This window comes from Electrophorus electricus, chromosome 22 (assembly GCF_013358815.1).
Source record: "Electrophorus electricus isolate fEleEle1 chromosome 22, fEleEle1.pri, whole genome shotgun sequence".
Lineage (NCBI taxonomy): Eukaryota > Metazoa > Chordata > Actinopteri > Gymnotiformes > Gymnotidae > Electrophorus > Electrophorus electricus.
The window spans coordinates 10,741,681-10,748,343 of NC_049556.1; positions in this window are offsets into that span (position 1 = coordinate 10,741,681).

Sequence of the window (6,663 nt, forward strand, 5' to 3'; positions counted from 1 at the left end):
CAACTGTGATCGTCAAATAATTTCTCAAAAATAGATAAGTAACTAAATAATAAATAATTAAATAGGGAACAGAAGCAATGGACTTCAAACTGAAACAGTCTGAGTCCTGCCGGTCTCTGGGACTGGCAGGTCCAGATATGGTGTCAGAACAGCTGATGCCTCACTTCCGTTCCGTTTTTGTGCCCATTTGTTTCTGCTCAGCCTCCCTTTGAATGATTTGCTGCATGTGGATCCGGGCAACGTGCAAAAGAGGCATCTTTATTCACTTCTGTTTTGGGGGGTGTTGTAGACTCCAGAAAAGGGAGATTAGAACAAATAAGAAAATGCAGTCACAACAAGAGTGGCACAGGGAAGCAGAGCGAGTGTCTGGGATGGCCATTGCTCACGGTGGCACGGTGAGGAGTCGTGTGAGAACATTAAAGCATTTCCATTTTTCGAGAAAAGGTTTTTCTCATGGTTCATGTGCTAACCTGTGTGTCCAACGGACTGTTGTGTGTATTATCCTATTCTTAGAAAGAGGTGGATAAGAGGCTGCTTGTATCTATTAGTCTGGGGCTGGCATCGCAAAATCCCGGTGCTAAATAATTTACGGAGTCATTTGCTCACCCAGAAACACGATTTCCCTCTTGGACCTACTCTTGTTTCTTTTAGATAACTGCTGCAAGTGAACCACGTGTTTATTTTCAGTAAATTCTTGCCACTTTATGGCAAACTGCAATTAAGCAGAACAGGCAAGTGTGCGTCTCTGTCAAGGGACCTTATTAACGCCATGTAGCGGCTCGCATCAGGCCTGCCTGTGCTCCCCTGTCCACACTCCCAGCGATGCCGGCGTCCGGCAAATAACTTGGCCTTATTCCTCTCCGCCTGGTGCTCAAACCGGCGTCCATTAAAAATGAGAAGTAAGCAGCTCAGATGTTTCTGACTTGTGACGGTCCTTCTCTGAGATGTAGACTGAGGTTCACTTTAGTATTCGAAGAATGGAGGAAGAATTTATCATGGGTTAGTAAAGTGTTCAATACAGAGACTGTAGAGAGAGCTGAAGCTTTGTTAAAGCTTGTGACATGGCTGCCTCAAAGTTTCTTAAGATATTACAGTAAATACACGGTACTCTGTAAATTTACAGAAGATGGGAGTAGATGACAAAACCTTTTCAGTTTATTTGCCTTGCGTGATTCCTACAGACCCGATTTATGTGATCTTGTTCCATAGCTTGTCATCTCTGAACTGTCTGAACCTATTGTGACTATAGTGCCAATGAGATATTTCTGTGAGAATTCAGTGTTTTCACATGATTTTTGCCTAAATTGCGGTTTGTGACTGATGGGCCCCAGTATCCTCAAACTGTGCAAAAATGCAAAAATCAACATCAGATTAATTTAATAAGAAATGTTGCAAAGAAGGGTTTGGTAAGCGCAATAAAAACTATAAAACAACTCTAAACACAACAAGTACTTAGAACTTCAACAGAAAGAAAAAAACACTATTATAATAATGTATTACAATGCATTTACTTTATGGCCAATTATTAAGGGCAAAAACGGAAGACATATCACAATTTATTCCCAGGTTTTGCAAAAAATCCCAGGAAGAACGTTTCAATGACTTTTGAGGCAAGACGAGCAGAACCAAAGGTGGACTATGTTACATAAAGGTAAAGCAGGAATATGCCTTTGTCAGTAGGTTAAATAAATTCAGCGAATGTTCCTCACTTTCGCACACATCCCAGAGGACCACTCAGAAGAACTTCCAATTTCCAGACTCATAAGGTACCTCCGCCAGCACGCAGTTAACCAGAAATCAGATAGAATAAAAGTCTGCTTGTTTAAACGCTTCTTCAGCCTGGATTCCTGAACGCTCAGCTGGTTTACACAAAAGATCCTTCTTTGTTAACGCCTTGGCCCCTTCCATGTCAAACACTGCTCCACGTGAACTGCTTTTTTATGCAGTTACTGGTGCTTCAGGCAAAATAACAACCCCCCCACCCCCCACCGCCCAACCCCCCAGACCAGGGCTGATGGCTTTTCCCATTTTTCTGCAGAAACACTGGCGGGGGGCGTATTATTTCCAGCCACTGACCATTTGTTCCTCTTCCAGTGATGTGTGACCCTGTTTTATGTGATCTCATTCGTTCAATTTCATTACCATTTTCCAGGTCTGACTTGCAGACATGGCAGAGCAGAGAGCCGAGGCGTCTCTTTGGAACGACGCGGCCTTAACCCCCAGCCCAAAAAAGAAACTTCAACAAAAAGTAAATTAAAAGCCTTAGAATTTTTGCTGCTCAGAGGTGTCGCATAAAGAGATATAGGAGCGCAGCGATCTGAAATGTGTTTATTTCCCCTTCTGGCTTAATATCGTTCCCCCCGGTGAAAATGAGCTGCCTTCTGGTGTGAACCTGACTGAATTATCCCTTTTTTGTGTCATCCTTAATTCTCTTTTGCGTAATTCCATGCTCTGATTGCAGTCCTTCCGTCCTCTCCCGTGTAGGTGTCGACTAATGGCACCTCTCTGGAGGTGCCGCATGTGCTTCAAAGTCTCTGTCACACAGACAAGCTTTTGATATTCCACTGCGATTCTTTTTTCCCTTTTTTTTCACTTGCAAGCTGATGTGAGAGTTCGGTCTTCCTAAGAGAGGAAGAGGCACAAAAGACTCCGATGCTTAATCCAATTGGAACTGACCAGATTTTTACTGAAGTGCCAGTGGGGAGCGTTCGCCGGCGTCCGCCGTGGGTGGGAAGATTTGTCCCATATTGGGTTCTGATCGTACATCCTCCCTTTCCAGACTCCATGAATCGGACGGGTCACTTACGACCTAATTCCCCTTTATTGCCATATTATTTGATGAAATTCTGATGTCTACATCGGCTAGATTTCGAGTCGGGGCGGTATAATTAAGCCGCGTTATTTTTCTACCCTTAGAGCCCTTCACACCAGGTCACGCACAGAAAGAGGACGGCACCCTCTTACATCTCAGCGCACAATTAGATCCTGGAACAGAACCAAGGGCCAGAGAGAAGACAGAAAAACAGTACATAGTGTGAGAGGAGGTGTGAGACAAGGAGAAAGAGAGAGAGAGAGAGAGAGAGAGAGAGAGAGAGGCGGGAGGTGGGGGGAGGAGTTATGAAGCCTCTGAGCCTTCATTTCCTTAAGAGATAAGTCATTATCATTCCAAATAAAATGTTCTACTGATCTGCTTCTTTGTGGGCCAACAAGCGTGTCCCAGGGGGCCGCATGCGTCCTCCTTAACCCCACTTAACCCTCCAGACACAATTTACCACAATGCTCATTACAACCTGCTGAACAACAATAGCATTTACATGCAGATGCTGAACTTGATCTGAAAACTCCTTTGTGGGTGCCAGCAGCCAGAACGTGGAAAAGCGTCGCGCGTCTTATAGGTGCGGTTTGCTTGAAGAGATACTGTGCAGACACGCGATGAGAAGGGTTTTTTAGGCAATAAAATAAAATTAAACAACGGTAAGTACTTGTGCATGAAAACAATAATAAAGAACTAATACATTACCCAGGGACCATTTGTGGACTCAGGGACCACAAATGCATCTGAACAACTGCACGGCCTAGGAAACAAAACCGCCTTGATTCTCTAAAATAATTTCAGGTTCTCTGTAAACAGAGCCATCAGAGCAGCGCTGGAAACATACACTTTGACGGAATGAAACACACATTTTGGCCATCAGCAGTGGGATGTGGTGAGAGAGATTATTGTTGGAGCAGGCAATTCACACATCCCACATTGGCCTGAGCTAAGTGTAAGATCGCTGACACTTTGACGAAAATAATTCATCTGACTGGCTTCAAAGAATGATATAATTCACAAGTGGTTAATATCAGCCTCGAGTCTGCCCTACTTAGAGATCTCACACAAAACCACCAAGGGAAGAGAATCGGTTCTGATTCTGAATGTGGCGCAGACTTGTTGCAGACATGCAGAACTGCATTTTAGGGTATTCAGAGTGCTTGTGTAACCACCACCATGAATTGTGTTTAAAGTATATAAACACTGATTGAATCACATAAGCATTCTCCTTTTTCTATAATTGGCAGAATGCAGGCCTTCTTGTCTGTATGTAGGTCTCTTCGACCCAGTAGAACAGAACAGCGTGTGCTATTTAGCGCACTATCTGATGAAGCTAGCCCTGCTCCTCCCAGAGAGACTGGCCAAGGACGTTCCAGCCAGCCGTATCAGCGGGGACGTGGTGTACTGCGTCAGGGGCCTCGCGTGACCTTTGGGCCTCACCCTGACTGCCTTGATGGGCTTGAACCAGATGCGAGTGACTGTTCCGCCTCCGTTCTCCCTGGGCACTGTCACCCCAAGAGTCAGCGCCCCCCGTGGTGCTTGTCACTCTCAGCTGTCGGAAGGCACAGAGAGCCGTCTGGCCGCGCTCGGGGCGCCAGCAGCACATCGCGTCTCATTTCTGCTTTACTACTTCTGCTTTCTCTTGCTTTTGACGTGTTCTATGCATTTCTTTTACTCATATTTTTCTTGCACGTGTTCTATGCGTCTGGCTACGCGTCACGCACCCCTCTGGTTACCATCTTTTTAATGGCCGTGCTTTTAATCCCTCTTCAAGTGTATGGTATGCTAACGACTGTGAGTGTAGTGAGAGTAAAATTGCTTTTGTTAACTTTCATATAATTAATATGCGCATTTTGATGCTGCATCTGAATATAGACTCTGAATAAAAAGTGCGGGTCCGTGCCTTGAGAAGTCATTAAATCGTGTACAAGAGTGTTTTTGCAGCGCCTGTCTTGGCTGCTTTCTTAGCCAATGCTACCAATGCCCCTTTTCAAAAAAAAAAAAGAAAGAAAGAAAAAAGCACTTTAAAACTCTGTTCGCCAAACCCTCCCTCATGTCTTTGACCAAACTTGAGAAAAGTCACTGCAAAAGTGCTGGCGAATGGGAAAGTCCCATAAAGTCGTTTCCAGCCACGAGCTTCATTAAAGCTCCGCCAGCCCTCGACTGAGGCCTCGTTTGCAGCCCTCTCTAATATATATTAACAAATGAATCTGCGCTAATGTTTTCGGAATAAGCGTCTGTGGCCGGCTGGCGTTAATAAGCGCTCCGGACTGCTCCACTCACCAGCTGATTACAGCACGGCTCATAATTTATTACCATCAACTCCCAAATGGGTTCATAAAGGCCCATTAGATGGGGGAGTGTTTCTCTCTCTCTCTCTCTCTCTCTCTCTCGCTCTCTCGCCCACTCTCTCTCAGGCTGGCATAGATCCACTGGAAAAAACAACAAAAAAAAACAAACTAAAAAAACGCACTGTGTAGTCCAGACACATTTACCGTAATGGCAGTCTGATTGTGAGCAGAGCTGTGAGGGGAGTGTGGCACCTTCTCGGAGGTCACTTGAACCTGCCTAGTCTACATTAAGGCTAATGGCAGTGTCGCTGTTGATTTCCAGGGAGTTTGATAACACTGTTGAGAGAATTCTGATGAGACGCGACACAATCCTGACAGAGCGCTCAAGCTAAATGTTTACTGACGTTAAAATGACGATTCAGTTATAGATTTTTTTCCCCCCACTGTTTATTTAAGCTTACGAATAACAGATGAGCCATATGTTAGCATTTCAGCGAGCAATAGAGTCCATGGGTTCATTTTTAGATCTGACCCTGTTTTCGAGAAAAAGAAGAAATTGTTTCCAGGCCTCCTACGAAGGGTCAGTGTAAAACTACTAAAGTTCATACGTGTGTTTGTGTCTGTGTTTATTCAACAGGTCAGCTGTGGGCACCAAACTGCCAATCAAAATCCTTTTCACATGGACACAAAGAGATCACAATGGCTTATGCTTACCTTTGCAAAAATAAATTCCATCTATAATAGGCTTTTACATTTTAATAAATCAGTACATAATATCCTTCATATTGTAACGCATATGCAATGGTATTCAAAATTTTAACAACATAAAAAATATGTACACGAATAAGCATCGAAGTGTTGGATGTGGCCAGATTGGCTTTGTTTTTCGAGGTGTGTCACATTTGAACAGACTCTTGAAAACAAAACATTGCTTGGGGCTTTTTCTTTTCAGGGCTTCTATGAAGGAGGGCCGTTGGAAGGACTCAGGGATTCTAGTATCTGTCCCTTCGTCAGTGCCCATGTGAGAAGGCGCTTAAGATATCTAAGGTGGTAGTGGGTGGGGTGGGGTGAGGTGGGGTGAGGTGGGGTGAGGTGAGGTGGGGCTTAACACTGCTTAGCAGAGCCAACAGGGCTCAGAGTAAATTAATGGTCCATTTATTTGGAGAGGGCTCTGGGTCCGGCGGGGGTTTCTAAGCCCAGCAGTGGAAGAGTTCTGTCTTTCCAGAGATCAAAAATGAAGACCGGCCTCACGGCAGCGTTTTGTTCTTGGTACCTTTCAGTTGTCAGATTTGACTTTAGTTGTGTGGGTGTGGCCTAACTCCATCTGACATCTAACAGCATGCTCCACCTCGTTCTGTGCCCACACATTCCATCAGTTGGTTCCTTGGACCACACTGGTGCACCAAACAGGAAGTGGAGGACTGCAAATAATCGCAAGTCCCCTGCTGGGACTGCATCTTCCACCATTTTCTTCCTCGTTTCAGAGTGCGTGGTTAGTCAGTGCCTTATCTGGCCTCTGATGGGGCCATGTTTACTTATAATTAAGAACCCCCCACT